This window comes from Peromyscus californicus, unplaced genomic scaffold, assembly GCF_007827085.1.
Source record: "Peromyscus californicus insignis strain IS unplaced genomic scaffold, ASM782708v3 Scaffold_6__1_contigs__length_162567912, whole genome shotgun sequence".
NCBI classification, from domain to species: domain Eukaryota; kingdom Metazoa; phylum Chordata; class Mammalia; order Rodentia; family Cricetidae; genus Peromyscus; species Peromyscus californicus.
Window position 1 is genome coordinate 81,675,443 of NW_026294584.1, and position 17,190 is coordinate 81,692,632.

General features: G+C 39.4%; 1 long non-coding RNA gene across 3 annotated transcripts in view; it reads right to left on the reverse strand.

Annotated features, from left to right (window-relative positions):
* Nucleotides 1-17,190, reverse strand: part of LOC128098631 (uncharacterized) — a 37,246-nt gene that overhangs the window by 2,095 nt on the left and 17,961 nt on the right. For 2 of the 3 annotated variants that reach the window (XR_008214299.1, XR_008214298.1), the window contains 2 exons: nt 14,734-14,789; nt 265-344 (listed from right to left, as the gene is read on the reverse strand). This is a non-coding gene — a long non-coding RNA (uncharacterized LOC128098631). The other variant, XR_008214297.1, reaches the window with a different exon arrangement.

A 17,190-nucleotide genomic window follows, 5' to 3' on the forward strand; every position in this document is an offset into this window, starting at 1 on the left:
GTTATGTGACTAACATGTGGTAAGTGGAGAACAGCTTTATGTAGTCAGTTCTGCCTTTATGTACCTTCATCTCACAAACACTTCTCTCCCTGTTTTCATAACATATATATTCCACCACCCTTTTGAGTTCCTCATTTATTGTTAGATTTACAAGGAAAGAAAAAGATAGGACAGAGGGTGTAGAGTATCTTAAGAGACTGATCTCCTCTAGGCACACTTGTGAGAGCATTTACAGAGAGCTTGAACTGTTGTGGGAATGCCTACCTATCCTGAATGTGGGCGGCATCATTCATAGGCTGGATATCCTGAATGTGGGAGACATCATTCATAGGCTGTGTCAAGGTCTGAATAAAAAGAAGGATGTAAGCTGAGCAGCATTATTTCTCTCTCTCTCTCTCCTTCTTGGCTTGAATGCAATGTGACCCTCCTTTTGTTACACACACACACACACACACACACACACACACACACACTATAAATACAATAAAGCATTATTTTTGTTTTCTTGAGTCTAGCTTATTCTGCTTAATAAATGATGGCTAGTTCCATCTATTTTTCCTGGGAATGTCATAACTTCATTCTTTTTTCCATGGTGTGTATGAACTGCATTTTCTTTACCCATTTGTCTGTTGGTGGACACACTGATAGGTTCCATACTGTGACTGCTGGGAATAGGGAGGAAATGAACCAACGCAGTGATTTCTATCATCATTCTGAATTCTGATAAGAAGGATAAAGGGCTGAACGAATTTCCAGGCTGGGGATGAGAGACAAATCTTCCAGGCAGAATTTCAAATAATTTATGTGGATCCTTTTCCTTTAAAAGACGGAGACATTTTCCTACTCCCTTCTTTCATTTCCATCAACTCCAATCTAATACTTTTTATAATGGTTTTTCTCCTGTGAGCTGTTCTAAAAATATATAAAGTTTAAAAGTAAACTTTAGAAAATACGTGTTTCCCGTGTCCTTAGGGAAAAAAAATCATAAATATCACCTAACATTCTAAGACTAAAAATACACATTTTCTAGTGAATTCACCAGAAAGTTTTATATATGAATGCGCTAAGCATCTAGAAAAATGTTGTGTATCACATGAGGTTACTGACTTTAGAAAGACTAATACAGATACTTGAGCCTTCAGTTATAGAAAGATTTGTCATATCATTAGCTTTAGTTGTCAATTAGGAACACCTGTGAAGAGGGACCCTCAACTAATGAATTGCCTCCCTCAGATTTGCCTATGGGCAAGTCAGTAAGGCACCTTCTTAACTGCTAATTGATGTAGGGGGGCTTAGCCCACTCCAGGGGGAGGGTGTGCCATCCTTAGACAGGTGGGCCTGGGCTGTACAGGCAGGGTTGTTGAGCAAGCCAGAGGAGAAAACTAGTAAACAGATTTCCTCCATGTCCTTGCCTCAGTTCCTGCCCCCAGGTTCCTACCTTGAGTGCTGGCCTTGGCTGACAGACTGTAACTTGTAATCAGAAATAAACCCTTTCCACTCAAATTGCTTTTGCTTATGATGTTTATAACAGCAACTAAAAGCAAACTAGAAGACTTATTTCCTCAAAGTAAACATCAGCTGAGTAGCCTCCAAGAACTGAGCCCCGTGCCAGCTGTTGAGTATCTAATAGGGAAAACTGGGCATAGCCACTCCCTTCACCAATAGTAGAATCAATTGAATACAAAACTACTTTCTGTTGATATCCAAGAGGAATCAAGTACCTGATGAGGTGACCCAGCAATAGCAATGCAGAGCAGAGAATTTTCTCATGGTGAGGAAAGGAGGAGGCACCCAAGTCTTTAGAAGAAGTTTCAATCATTGATTAAAAATAAATAAATAAATAAATAAATAAATAAATAAATAAATAAATAAATAAATAAATAAATAATTTAAAAAATTATGCTAACATTAGAAGAGAGCAGAAGGTCTCAGGGCACAGTCCTGTTTTTCATAGGCCCACCATCTTTGAGGCTCTGACACCCTAACTTCAGGAGACTCTTTCCCTCCTTGGATTCTTGCATCAGCCAACATACAGCAACAGCACAACCTGGGTCACGTAAATAGAGAAGTCACGTACAGAGAGGACACAGCCACAAGTGCTGGAGGTCAGAACCATGCACTCCAGGTATAGCTGTCTTAGTAAGACATGAGAAGGAGCCAGCCTTTGAGAAACATTTCAGAAGGAAGCAGGTGAAGTCAGTGTCTATGCCAGCCGAGTTCTTTATATGTGAGACATGCATTTTCACCAATAAATCAAAAGCTAAATTAGTACAGGCTTACAGTCAGATAGCCTGAAGTTCCACAATGGATGCCTCTGCCCACTAGCAATGACAGTGTCACCTCGAGTGAATTGCTTTATTTAGAAAATCAAGGCTCCAAAAAGGTTAAGACAAATTGCAGAGTTCACACACCAAAGCTGAACTTTGAATTTAAGGGGGACTCTAATCCCAGTTTCTGTCAAGCTTCCCAAACCTCCTTTCTGAGCAGAGCTCCAAGGGACTGAGCTGTGCCATTCCTCACAATCAGGGATTCTTCCTTGTTACCATGGGGGAAATCGTGAGAGTGGGCATAGAGGGCTGCATCTTGGTGAAATAAAATGTTATCCCATTACCTCACTATAAGGGACTCTGTCAGTTTGCAGTGAGAACCACCCTTAAGTCACAACTGCCTTACACTTCTTAAAAGAAGAAGAAAAGTAAGAGTCAGCTTCCAAGGATATTAGGTTATTTTCTAATCATCACACTCTCTTGCTTTGGATTTTCCATTATTTTACTGTCCTGGGCACATTAGAAACTGGCTCTTAGTTGACTCTACTGGCCCATACAACAATATTGCAGATAACTAAAACGTACCCTTGTGCTGATTAATAAAAGTATATTTTAGGTTCTTGAACCATAATCTTCACAGAGAAAGGAATAGGAAGATTAAAAAAAAACTTTCTAGAGAAATGGAAAAAAATGTTTGTTGAAAATATTCTGTGTAAAGTGAGATATACAAAATGAAACAATAAAGAATAGTGTATTCCTGTAATGATTCATAGTTTCAAGGGACCATTTACTTTCATATGTGAAAAAAATGTACGAGTTTCTGGACTAGACATCACCTTGATTTCTCAAACCATGACTAGGAGTTCATGGCCAATATTCCTTTTTAGTTAATTAAGGATCAGAAGTGTCTGTGAACATAGACACACAGAGCCTCCCTCCCAGAAACACATGCAATCACACATAGAAACTCTCTCACACACAAGTACAACACACATGCATCCCCACGCATATTCACATACAGACACACTGACATGCATGCACACACACACACACATATACTCACACACAGATACACATGCACACAAACATGCATCCCCACATATACTCACACACAGACACATAGACACACACACACACACACACACACACACACACACACACACACACACGTGTTCAGATACTATAGAGAAGTTTGGGATCAGTACACTTACCCAAATTAAGGGCCCTGTGTTCTCTCTCATGTGTTGTTGATTGCTTGGAAAGCCAATATTTCCAGTCCATTTACTCCAAATTCATTCCACTCCAAGGTGTTATTTTGCATGGCCAGCACTCTTGTGCTACCCCTGGCACATCTGTTGATTTCTCTGTAATTAAAAGCTTTCTGGGAAGGCAGAAATCTGGCCTTTACACCATTTTCTCATTAGCTGGGTTTTTCGTTCCCATTGGTTCACTGTTCAGGCTTGTCACAGCAAAGCTTTCATTAGAGTCTTTTGGCTGCAGTGTTGTTTTAACAGAGCAAAGGGAATTTGGAAACGCAAACAAATACCTTTTTATCATTTTCCATGGATCAAAAGGAGATGTGACTATCAACACAGTTTAAACTGCTCAGATATGTGGTCTTCCCATTTAGGAGACGTATCATTTAAGAAATTCCCATGAGTGTTAAAATTTAATGGAATCACTGAATTTAATTACTAGGTATAGATTCTAAGATGTCAGAATCTCAAGAAGGCAGAGGCCCTTGCAGTGTTGATGACTTCCATCCATCAGTAAGAGCGTCAGCCTTGGTGGTAGGACTAAAGCTAAAACCAAAATTGCCATTTGGAAGAACCCTGCAATCCTATGTCCTTACATTTTAACCCCAGCCATCTCCTTACTGGACCATTTGAATGCTCATAATGCCAGCTTATGAGCATGACTAGGAAAGACAAATTCACTAATCCACATCCAACAGCTCCTCTTTTCTGGAGGCCCAATGATTGCTAAACCAGACTGGAGCAAGGAAACTAGCTGTATCCTTCACAATTCTGCTCTGGGCTGACCCTTAGCAAGAACATATTTAGGGAACCCTCGTACCAGGCTTCGGCACATAAATACATCACAGACACAGGCCATAAATAAACTCAAGGTTGCTAACACCAGTGCAGACAGCAAGATCAAAAGAAGAAATTCCATTAAAATGAAACGTGATTTCAGATAAAAGACATCCTCAGCCTCCAAAGGCTTTCCTTTGTGTTGATGTTGCCCCTCAAGCTTCTTTTTGCATTGGCTTTGCTTAATTATAAACCAGGATGGAGTCTGGGAAACACAGATGTAGCAGAGTCTGGGAAGTATAAGTACTTTAAATCTGTACAAATTCGATGACTTCCCTTGACTACATCACAAAATAATCATGGAGAAATGTCATCACTTGATAAAAGAAGAAAAAGTGTGTGCTAACAAAACTGCTCATGCACCAGGAGCCGGCAAATGCTGCCCTTTAACTTGTTATCCAAGCATTACATCTACCACTGAGAATGCCTCTTTGCAACAGAGTGTAAATACCACTCTTTTGGTTCTGCTTAATATAAGTCACACTTCTGTGATTAGTCTCTTTAACACATGCCTCTTCTGGGATGCTTATGCAATGCTCCATTGTTTCAGTCTTAATGCATTCAAAATCTTCTGTGACCATCCACATTTGTAAGACAGATAAGACCAGTGCTGTTGAAACTGCCTGTAAATCTGCAGTGTTGTGAAACACATGGGTTCACATGATGAAAGAAACAAGATGACTCCTTAATTTAAAAGCAGAATGGAAACAATCTCACCCCTCCACACATAGTAATTTCTTGAAAGTCGTAAAACCATAGATATTGAATTTTCTAGACAGGTTCTTTTTCTCCCAAGTATTTGGTCACAGTGATGAAAAAATTGTAAGAGAATTACATAGCACATTATTCTATGAACAGACCCATCAAGCTCAGATACACCTGCTAATTACAAACATTTTGTGATAGGTGATGTCATTCTGTTTGCTGTGAAAATGTGTTGCTCTGATTGGTTGATAAATAAGGCTGTTTGGCCAATGGTGAGGCAGAATAAGGTTAGGCGGGACATTCTAAAGAGAGAGAGAGGAAGGAGGAAGACAGAGCAGGGGAGACACTGCCAGCTGCAGCCATGAGAAGCAAGATGTAAAGATACTGATAAGCCACAAGCCTCATGGCAAAGTATAGATTTATAGAAATGGGTTAATTTAAAATATAAGAACTAGATAACAAGAAGCCTGTCACGGCCATAGTTTAAAAATAATATTAGCCTGTGTGTGTTTATTTGGGATGGAGCAGCTACGGGACTGTGGACCAGGTGGGACACAGGAAAACTTTCAGCTACAATTGTGGTTCTTTAGCTATAAATCTTCTGGGCAGGCATCGTGATAACAATTTAAGCACAAGCAGAGGATGAGAAACCTGCTGCTTATTTCCATCCACTGGGCAGTATCATCTACCCTCTGTAAAAGCTGCAGTGGTAGAGCTTGGAAAACTGTCAGTTGATATACTCTATTGTCTCCACATATGATTCCCCATCACAGGTGGACTGTGAGCTCTAATAGGGCAATACCCTATTTCCTGCTGAATATCTGGGTTCAGGAGGAGGAACTGGGGAGGTGACTCAGAGAGTGAAGACCTGAAGTCTGATGTCCAGTACCCACACAAAAAGTAGTTGGGGGCAACTGGGCAGGGCATGGGGGACATGAGGAAGGACAGGAACAGGTGGGTCCTGGGGCTTGCCGATCAGCCACTATAGCTGAAACAGTGAGATCCAGGTTCAGTGAGACTGTTTAAAAGGAACAAGATGGACAGTTGTAACATGAATCTTAAAATGTTTTATAATAAAAAACCCAGGTATTTTCAAATATTTCATCTACCCATTGCTAATATTCTAGAACTCTCCTTTCTCTACCCAAGAAAGGAAAGCAATCTCTTAATTGAGCTCTGCAAAAAAAAAAAAAAAATGCCCTTTGAAACTTCTTCCTTTGACAATTCTGATTTAATTTTGTTTGTGCCTAAGAATTAGAAATATAGGGTTGCGGACATGGCTCAGTGGGCCAAGTCCTTGCTGCACAAGCTTGAGGACCTGAGTTTGATACTCGGCACTTACATAAGAGCTTAATATGGAAGTGTGCACCTACATCTTGGGGATTAAGGCAGAGACAGGCAGATCCTGAGGACTTGATGTCCAGCCAATCTAGGCAAAATGGAAAGTTTTAGGTTCAGTGAGAGACCCTGTCTCCAAGAAAAAAAAATGGTAGAAAAAGCAATTTAGGAAGACAACAGACATTAACCTCCACTTCTAAATAAGCCTGCCCAGGCAAAGGCATGTGCACACATACACATAAAGCACATACACACAACACACACACACACACACACACACACACAGGATAGGACATCAAAATATTAAGCAGGTTATATTTATTTCAATCACTGATCTGAATTTGCTTTTAGAATATGAACTTCAACCAAAACTAAAACCAGCCAAAATTATCACTAAATTAATCCCTGCTGAAACCACCAAGTAACAAGGGTGAAGCTGCGAACAGTCTGTGCAGACAGCAAGTGTGTTTGTTGGCTGGCCCCTGCCTTGCTAATGCTTTACAATCAAATGCACATCCTGATCTCGACAGAAACTTGCTTGAAAGATGGAAACAAATTAAACTTTACACCATAACAGTGGAGCCTCATTTAAAGTCTAATGATCCCAAATTCCAGCATAATGATCTCACTGTTGCCATGCTAGTCAAGCGGCATCCCCTGAAATGATTGCACTCATAGCACTTCAAGAGGAAGATCCTTGGAGAGATTTTTTTTAAAAAATGATATCATTAGTAGCCAGAGATAGGCCTTAATACATGAGAAAAACAAACAAACAAAAAACAGGAGGAACTGGGGAGGTGACTCAGAGAGAGAAGACCTGAAGTCTGATGTCCAGTACCTACATAAAATAATTAGTTGGGGGCAGTGGTGTGTGGCTGTCACACCAGCACTGGGGAGGGTGTGGGGGTCATGAGGAAGGGCAGGAACAAGTGGGTCCTGGGGCTTGCTGATCAGCCAGTATAGCTGAAACAGTGAGATCCAGGTTCAGTGAGACTCTGTTTAAAAGGAACAAGGTGGACAGTTGTAACACGAACCTTATAACAAAAACCCAGAGCCAGATATTGGGGTGAAAGCTGAAAGATCAGAGAAGCAGAATAGTCAGCCACTAGCTTACCTCTTTGAAATCCTCAGCCGCAAGAGATGGAGTTCCTGTTTCCTCATGCTTTACATACCTTTCTCTGCCCTTCCGTCACTTCCTGGGATGAAAGGTGTGTGTGCTTCCAAGTACTAGGATTAAAGGTGTATGCCACCACTGCCTGGCTCTGTTTCCAGTGTGGCCTTGAACTCACAGAGATCTGGATGGATCTCTGCCTCCCGAGTGATAGGATTAAGGGTGTGTGCCATCACTCTCTGACCTCTGTGTCTAATTTAGTGGCTGGCTCTGTCTTCTGATCCCCAGGTAAGCTTTATTGGGGTGCACAATATGTTACCACAAACCGTGATAAAGGGAAGACTTCCGATGTGGCCTCTGTCCTCCAAACTCTCACACACAGGCACACACACACACAGACACACACACACACACACAGACACACACACACACACACACACACACACACGCACGCACGCACGCACGCACGCACGCTCATTAAAAACAAACAAATAGAAACCCATGGGGGCATTCAGAAAATACATTACTTAAAAATAACTGTGCTCTTCATGAACTGGTACATGGACCAACTAATCTGGGGTTAGCAAAACGCTTCAGTGTGCTATCCACAGGCACATTCTTAAGTGGAACATGCTGTTGAAACATCACTGGCTATGTATCTATCTCAAAGAGGACTGCTAAGGTCATGTCCAGGATACACTTGCCAACAGCACAATCCTGGCAAAACTGTAAAGAGGGGAATGGAAACCATCAAATTGCAAAGTCCTTTTAGACACTTCCAACCCTTGCTGCCCTAAAATTGGACAATAAATATATTTTGCCATTGTTTACTCAGGATTAAATGAGACATTTTCTTGCTAAGAAAAAGGGCTCTTGTGGTAGTGGAAAAAATGTTTGATTGTTGTTGTCTTGTTTATTTTGTCCCTGGTATGGGGAAATTGAACACATACCTCACTATGGCAGGACACAAATTTCACAGCAACTCTTACTGGTAAATTTTCAAAGCCCCTTTCAAAGGCTTTTACTAACAAAAATTTTATCTGCCATCTTCATTAAAAGTGAAAAAAATTGATGAAACTTTAAGACTGGAATGAGTAATGCTTCCAGTCCCCGGAAGCTGGTTATGTCATGATTTTAACAATATAATCACCTGGACTCATCAGCTTCCATCTTATAAATAGTGGGTAACTCCAAGTACTTAAGGATTTCACCTTCAATTCCCCATGCAAGTTGATAGGATCAAGCACTGTAATGAATTCAAGCACATATGCAGTCTTAGAACATATGAACATTCTCATCACCACATCCTACGGTGCAGACACCAAGACTCAGTCCAAAGATCTCAGCTGCTGGAGGAACACTGCCCTCCAGCCTTGATAGAGAGCAGCAGGTACTGCTGATGTTAGCACCATGGCAAGCTCTAGCCTCTGATGCCTAGACCCTGTTCAACATCGTCAGAAGACCTTAAGCAAGCAACGATTCTTAAGACTTTTCCCAAAAGCCAGTATTCAAAACAGACTTGCCAACCACAGTTCTTTAATTCCAGCTAATAACAAAGTGGATCAAAGATGATACCATGTGTTTATTTTTCTGGAACCAATGTTTTCCTATTTATCTTTCTTTATTGCTAATTTTATTTGCTCTTGTATTCTTAATGGCCTGTATAACTTTCCTCCCAAATATTCATCAGTATTTTTTTATGCACACTATAATTTTGAAAGGTAAAAATTCTTTTCTCTACTGCCAAAAGAAAGAAAATCTAACAAGTTATTGGACTTGGTGCCCAAGCGGATCCTGCAAGTAAGGCTCAACAGCTATCCAGCTAAGCCATGAGAAGACACTTCACTCAGATACCCTTTTCAAGCACATGAAATTTATTCTCATCATAAAGTCTATCTTCAGCTTTTTTTTTCTTTCCAAAACTAACCAGTAAGCACGTTGAAATGCATATGGACATGTCAGTGGCCTTGACTTTGAGGTTGTCTTAATCCATTTTATGTTCCATAATAGAATCCCACAGAGTGGGTAACTCACAAACATGAGGATTTTTTTCCCCTCAAAGCCCTGGAAGCAAAGTGACATCTGGTGCCTAATAAAGGCTTACTTGCTGCATGCTGGCAGGAGCAGGATGGACAAGAGAGAGCTCGTTGGAAGCCGGGCAAGCCACACAGCCTTACCTACAAGGGGGATGTCCTCCTTTATCTTTGAAGCCCCCCTTCATGCTATCTGATTAGCAGCCCTCAAAACTTGAGTAGATGTGTTCAAGTCATAGCCAGAGTTAAAAATAGACATAAGGCTATCTTTTCCCGTAGCAGAAATCATTCTGTTAATGTTTTTATTAATATTCTGTAGAGTGCTTTGTAGAACTTACTTAATTATATTCAAGAGATCAGCAAGCTAGTGTAAGAGACCAATAAACAACTCACTCTAATTATGCTAATTTGCGCATTATTATGATACCAATTCTTGTACGTGTGTGTATGCATGTTTATATGTACAGATGCAAATTGGTGCAAATACATATGTGTGTGTATATGTCCTTGGAGGCCCAAAGACAAGTTCATGTGTCATTCTCATTCATCAAATGCTGACAACTTTTTTTTTTGAGCTGGGCTTGCCATGAACCAGAACTTACAGAGTGGATGAGGCTGGCTGGGTGGAAAGCCCTATGGGTCTGCCTATCTTGCCTATCTCTGCCTCCCCAACACTGGAATAAGTGCATGTCATCACACTTAGCTCTTCTTTTCTTGTTTACATGGCTTCGGAAAATCAAACTCAAGCACTTTATAAACTGTGCTGTCTCTCCTATCCAAACTACTATTTTTTTTTTCTGGATATTCTGTGAAAGTGCTACACAAAGGACGCTACCTTTCCCTTTTTGGCTTATAGTTATCTTCATGTTATTAATAAGGAACAACTAAAGTTAAAATGTGGAGTCTGCTGTCTAGACATCAAAATAAAAGTTTTTATTTTTTTTTATTTGAAAATTCTGGCCATATTAGGGAGTATGTTTAGAGAGTACTCTAGTATACACATTTGCACTTCTGAAAAATCAGTCTATTAAATAATATTTATACTTCAGATGCATGATTCACATTAACTTTGTCATACTTTTAAATCATATTTCATTTACTTTGAAAATACTAGGCATAACACAGTAAACTTACTGACCACTAATGGATTATAACTTAACTTGTAAATAGTATGTTACCAGACTAGTGATAATTTACATGACATTTTAACCATGTATGTTCACTTGTACAATAATTTTATGTTTTGGAAAAAAATGATTTTTTGAAGAAGGTTTAGGGATAGCTACTGCAAATAATCCCATCTGAGCACTGCAATTACTTCCTCTGAAATTCAATCAACAAGTTAATCCCAGATGTTCAAGTACTGAAGCAAAAACACAAGAAATATGAAGATTTAAAGGAATTTGACTCCTCTGAAAATGACTAAATCCACAGTAAAGGACTCCAAAGAATGGTAATTGAATGAAATACCTGACAGGAAATTTAAAAGATTGATTATAAAATGTTCAATGACAATTTTAAAAAGGACACAGAAGTTATAAATGAATTCAATGATCTGAGGGAAATAAGTCAATAAAAGATCTGAATAAATTTGAATTCAATAAAGAGATATAAATGCATTTAAAAACTCAAATGAAAGTTTGGAAACAAAAAGCTGAACTAGACAAATGAAAACCCAGTGGAATGTCTCTGGTAGAAAGGATCAGTAGGAGACAGACTATTGGACCTGATGACAACCTAAAGTATCAGAAGTTTCAGACAATGACAAGTACTAAGAACGTATGAACAGAACGTATGAAGTTTGTGGGACACACAAAACTATCAAATCTTTCCACTGTGGTCATAAAAAGAGAAGCTAAAGGCACAAAATCTATATTCAAGAAATTCACAGAAAATAGTCCCAAAACTAGAGAAAGAGATGACTGTTGGATGCCAAGCATTTAGAACATCAAACATTCAAGACAGAAAAGAAAAGAAAAAAAAAACCTCCATATTTCATACTGTGGTTAAAAAAAAAAGGGAGTAAAATTGAAGTTGTAAGAGAGAAACACGAAGTCTCATACAATGACAAACCTATCAGAAAAACGGGTTTCTTAAGGCAAGCTCTCAAGTCCAAGAGGTGAGATTATGCATTTCAATCCCTGGAAGGAAATTAGTTGTCAACTTAGATTACTATGTACAGCAAAACTGTTCTTCATAATTGACCTGAGAAATGATAAGTACAAGCTAAAGAAATTCATTCCCACTAAGCAGGCATTGTAGAAGATGCTTAAATGACCCTAAACACTGAGAAAAAGATAAACACACCCTGGGCTCAGGAAAGAATGAACCTCAATATAAATATAAATATGCAGTGAGAATTGGGGAAGTGCTGAATAGTACAAAACTAAAGAAATAAATAGAATTAATAATACCCATTCAATGATAACTATAATTGTTAATGTCCTGATAGTCTAATATCAAACAGTGACATTAAAGCAATAATAAAGTCTTCTAATCAATCAAACAAGAAAGATCAGATCTTGAAGAATTCACTGCTGAATTCTGCCTACCTTAAAAGAATAACAAATACCAATATTTCCCAAACAATTATCTAAAACAGAAAAGGAAAGAAAGCTACTGTCATAGTCATAGTTAGCTTCAGCTGTCAACTAGACACAGTCTAGAGTCATCTGAGTGAGTCTCTGTTAATGGATTGTCCAGGTCAGATTGTCTTGTGACCATGTCTGTGAAGGACTGACTTGATAGGTGATAATATGGGAGGGCCCAGTCTACTGTAGGCAACACCATCCCTAGACAGGTGGGCCTGGTCTACATGAGAATGCTAGCTGAGTGAGCAAGTGAACAAGCCAGTAAGTAGCATTGCTTCAAGGTTTCTGTTTCCAGCTTTCTGTCTTGAGTTCCTGCCCTGACTTCTCTCAGTAAAGGACTGTTACCTGGAGGAGGTGTAAAGTAAAATTATGCCCCAAACTTGCTGTTGGTCAGTGTTCTATCACAGCAACAGAGAACCAAGAATGATAGCTACAAAACTCTTTTTATGAAGGAAGTATTACAAAGCCAGACATGGGCACATACCCTTACAAAGAAAATTATCTGATTATCTTTCTTATTAACATAGGCTAAAAATTTCTTAATAAAATACTCTCAAACCAAAGTATCATAGTTAGGCTTTCTACTGCTGTGAAGAGATACCATGATCATGGCAACTCTTATAAAGGAAAACATTTAATTGGGGTGGCTTACAGTTTCAGAGGGTTAGTCCATTATCATCATGCTGCATCCTACAGCATGCAGGCAGACATGGTGCTGTAGAAGATGAGAATTCCACATTTTGATCCACAGGCAACAGGAAGTGAACTGTGACACTGGGAATAGGTTGAGCATAGGAGACCTCAAAGCTCACCCCCACAGTGACCCACTTCCTCCAATAAGGCCATACCTCCTAATAATGTCACTCCCTTTGGGGGTGGTCATTTTCTTTCAAACTACCACACCAAGTTAACTACACATACAAAGTTAACTCAGAATGACTAGATGGGCTTTATTCTAGGAATGAAAGTGTGATCCAACATAGGAAAAACAATAAAAATCATATGATCATCTCAATGGAAGTAGGAAAGGCCTCTAACAAAGTCCAATACTTCATGATAAAAACCATGAGAATCTGAGAAAAGAAGGATTTTTTGTCAACAAAAAGGTAACCAATATAACCATCTTGTCACTCCTGTCTTAGTACAAGGGTTAATCATACACTGGATTTTGTAATAATTTGTTTTCTAGATGTTAGCTGCTCCTCACCTCTTCTCTGTCTCTGCCTTGCTCTCACTACATCTTTTTTTCATGAGTACTTATTATGTATAAGAAAAGTTCTAAGCATTTGAGATATTGAACAAAAATAAAACATCATTTGTTTTATGCACACTAAAATTTAGATTCCATTTTAATAAAACAACCAGCCCAAAAGGATGTTATAGATCATAAGTGTCTCATGAAAACCTGCATGTTCAAGACTTGCTCATAGATGACTGTGTACTTGGAAGGTGGCAGAACTTTTTAGAGGTGGGGCCTAGGTAGAGGAAGTAGGTAATTTGGAAATGTGCCCTTGAAAAGACTATTAAGACTGGGGGTTTGAATGAGAATGTCCTCCAAAAGCTCCTCTGTTTAAATATGTGATTGCCAGTGAATAGAACTGTTTGGGAAGGATTAGGAGGTATGGCCTTGTTGGAGGAGGTGTGTCACTGGTGGTGGGATTTGAGGTTTCAAAAAGACCTTTATTCCCAGTGTCTCTCTCACTCTTACTTACAGATCATGGTGTAAAATTTCTGCTGTTACTACCACCATGCCTTTGTTTCTCCATTATGGACTCTAATTAACCCCCTGAAACTGTAAGCCCAAATTCAACTCTTTCTTTTATAGGTGTCCTTAGCCATAATGTCTTATCTCAGCAATAGAGAAATAACTAAGACAGGACCCAGCTCCTTGCCCTCATTTTCCTTGTTTCCTGGCCACGGCCAAGTGAGCAGCTTTCCTGTACTCCTGCCATAATGAACAGCTTTGCCACAGACTTGGAACAACCCATCCAAATGACCATAGCGAAAACCTATCAAGTCATAAGCCAATAGCAATTTTTCATCTTTCAAGTTGTGTTGGTTAAGTATTTTGTCACAGCCATGGGAAGTTAACTGGTAGAGGCTATCCATCCTCCTGATCAACTAAACTAATGGCATCATAAAAAAAGAGGTCATTAAGAGCAGAGAACATCTAAACATAGTAAAACTATTGTTTGTCAGAAAAAGCATGGATTCAACTGACTATATGGAATTGATCTCTGTGTCTGATTTGGGTCTTAGCAGATCTCAAGTTCTTTAAGTTAGTTTTCCTTTTTCAGCCATTCAGAACAGATCTCTGGCTCTCTGCCCTTAACTGAATTAAGGGCATTAATTCTGAGCCTTCTACTTCTGTCTTTATATCTCTGTAGAAATGAGAAGAGCAAGCTCACCATCAAATCCTTTCATTTCACATTCTAACCCTGATAGTCCATCACCACAATTGCTCAGCCTGCCTGCAGGTGTTCTGCCTCTGACAGTCTCCTTTCTGCATGACTATTTCTGAAAGCCAAGACTTCAAGACCTCAAGCCAGCATCCAAAGCCATTGGGCAAGGCTGTCAGGAATATGGGAGACTCACCAGATAGAGCTTCAGACGGATATCCATCTGCTGTGTCCATTACAGAAGATTTTGTTCTATAAAAGTAAGCATTGTAGGACATGTTTAGGACTCCAGTTTTAATAAGAGTATAGATAACATAATACTCAGTCTACTATTTCCTCTAAATAAAACAAAACAGATGAAAAATGCAAATAAATAAATAAATATTCCAACAGACTGCATTTCCTATAAAACTGAAAAAAACTGGGACTCCAAAAACTTAGAAGATCTAGCAAAATAAATTCTGAGCACTCAAATGGCATCTTGGAAACTGATGTGCTGTCTCTTTGATAGAGGCCAACAGGAGGCCTCTGGGATAGGGTTGGAGGCAAATTTCCTTCTGACTCAGATATGGCCCTTGAGCTGGTTAGTTTTTTCAACTTGCCACAAATGCAGATATATCTGGGAAGAGGGAAATTATGTTCAAAAAATGTCTCTATTATATTGGCCTATGGGAATGTCTGTAGGGCATGTTCTCCATTAATGATTGATATGGAAAGGCACAGGCCACCATGGGTGGTGTCAGCCTAGGGAAGATGATCCTGAGTTGTATTTAAAAAGCAAGCTGAGAAAATCATGGGGATAAAGCCAGTGAACAGTGCTCCTTCAGCCTCTGCCTTCAGGTTCCTACCTTGAGTTTCTGCTCTGACTTCCCCTCATAGTGGGCTATTAAACTGTAAACTAAACTCTTTCCTCCCCAAGTTGCTATTTGTCACAGTGTATTTTCACAGCAATAGAAACTCTGAACTTGGAGACCAGAGAGAGATAGTTACCCAGAAGGATCCCACAAAAAAAGAAGAAAGAAAGAGGGAGAGGGAGAGGGAGAGGGAGAGGGAGAGGGAGAGAGAGAGAGAGAGAGAGAGAGAGAGAGAGAGAGAGAGAGAGAAGGAAGGAAGGAAGGAAGGAAGGAAGGAAGGAAGGAAGGAAGGAAAGAAAGAAAGAAAGAAAGAAAGAAAGAAAGAAAGAAAGAAAGAAAGAAAGAAAGAAAGAAAGAAAGAAAGAAAGAAAGAAAGAAAAAGTAAGCAAGCGAGCTTGTCCTAAGAACATAGTGATGTCCACTAGGGGCAATTTCACCCTCTGGGGATATTTGACAATGGAAAGGAGAGCCCTTGAGCCTGGAGCTCCGGATTACTGCCTGCCTCCCTTTCCCCTCCGCCAGAAATTGCTGCTAACAAGAATACTGAAATGGGACTGGAAGCACAGATTTTTTTCCGAAAATACCTTGAAGGAAAATATTAAAAATTCATCACCAATTTTCTCATAGATGATGAAAAAACATTAAAAACACTTCCATGAAGGTTATGAAATTTTAATCCATCTGTCCTATCTGCTGAAAAAGCATTAATCCTTGATGATTTCTCAGAAAAATGCTATCAAGCCTTTATGGGAAAGGTGATTTCAGTTTGTTTTGAATGTTTCAGAACAGAAAAAAAGCTGCTTGATTATTATTCTGTTCTTAATAGTCTCTTTAATAGCACAGAACAAGGGTTTCATCATGACTTTTTCATATGCACAGAAAATGTAGTGTGATTGTATTCACTGCCCCTGTCCTCTCTCACATCCATCCTCCCTTCCCCCAGCACCTCCCCTTCCCTGATAGTCTCTGCTCTGGTCGACTTTTCTCACATAGGAAGATAACTGGGCAAGAATCATGGATGTGCAGGATGTGTCTGTATTGTCTGACTTTGATTAATATGGCAAATCTATTTTTAGTTTTATAAGGAATCTCCATGATGATTTCCACAGTGGTTGAACTATATTACATTCCAACCAAGGTGGTCATAGGTTCCTTCTTCTATGTATCCTCAGCAGCATGTGTGCATTCTTGTTTCTCCGAAGAGAACCACTCTGGCTTGGGTGAGATGGGATCTCAGTGGAGGTGTTTTGTTTCTTTCATCACTTGTTTGCTCTGGTCCTGTGGATCAAATCTATGGCACTGCATGAACCAGGCCAAGACAAAGAGCTTCATTTGCGGTGCTGTGGAGCCCACACTGGCCTTGAACTCCCTCTTCCTTTGTCTCCTGAGAATTATAGGCCCCATGATCACATTTCTGTAGTCTTACTACAATTTAGATTTGCATGTCCTTAATGACTAAAGACGTTGAGAGCATTTTTTCATATATTTTTGCCTTTCATATTTCTTTAGAAAAGGGTCTGTTTATTGTTTAGATTAGTTGTTCCTTTGTTGTTAACTTTTGAGATCTTTATATAGCCTAGATACAAATGCCTTGTCAGATAAACAACTGGTAAACACTCCTCTCCCGCCCCATGGGTTGCTATCTCTTCAATCTCTTGTTTCTTTTAATGTGCACATTTTTATGTGTTTTAAAGACATAAGTATACTAATACTCCCTGAAACCTCACAAAAGTACAGAAAAAAGAAATTGTATTTTATGCCTACTGCTATCACTGGAAAAAAAACTTAAAATATTCATT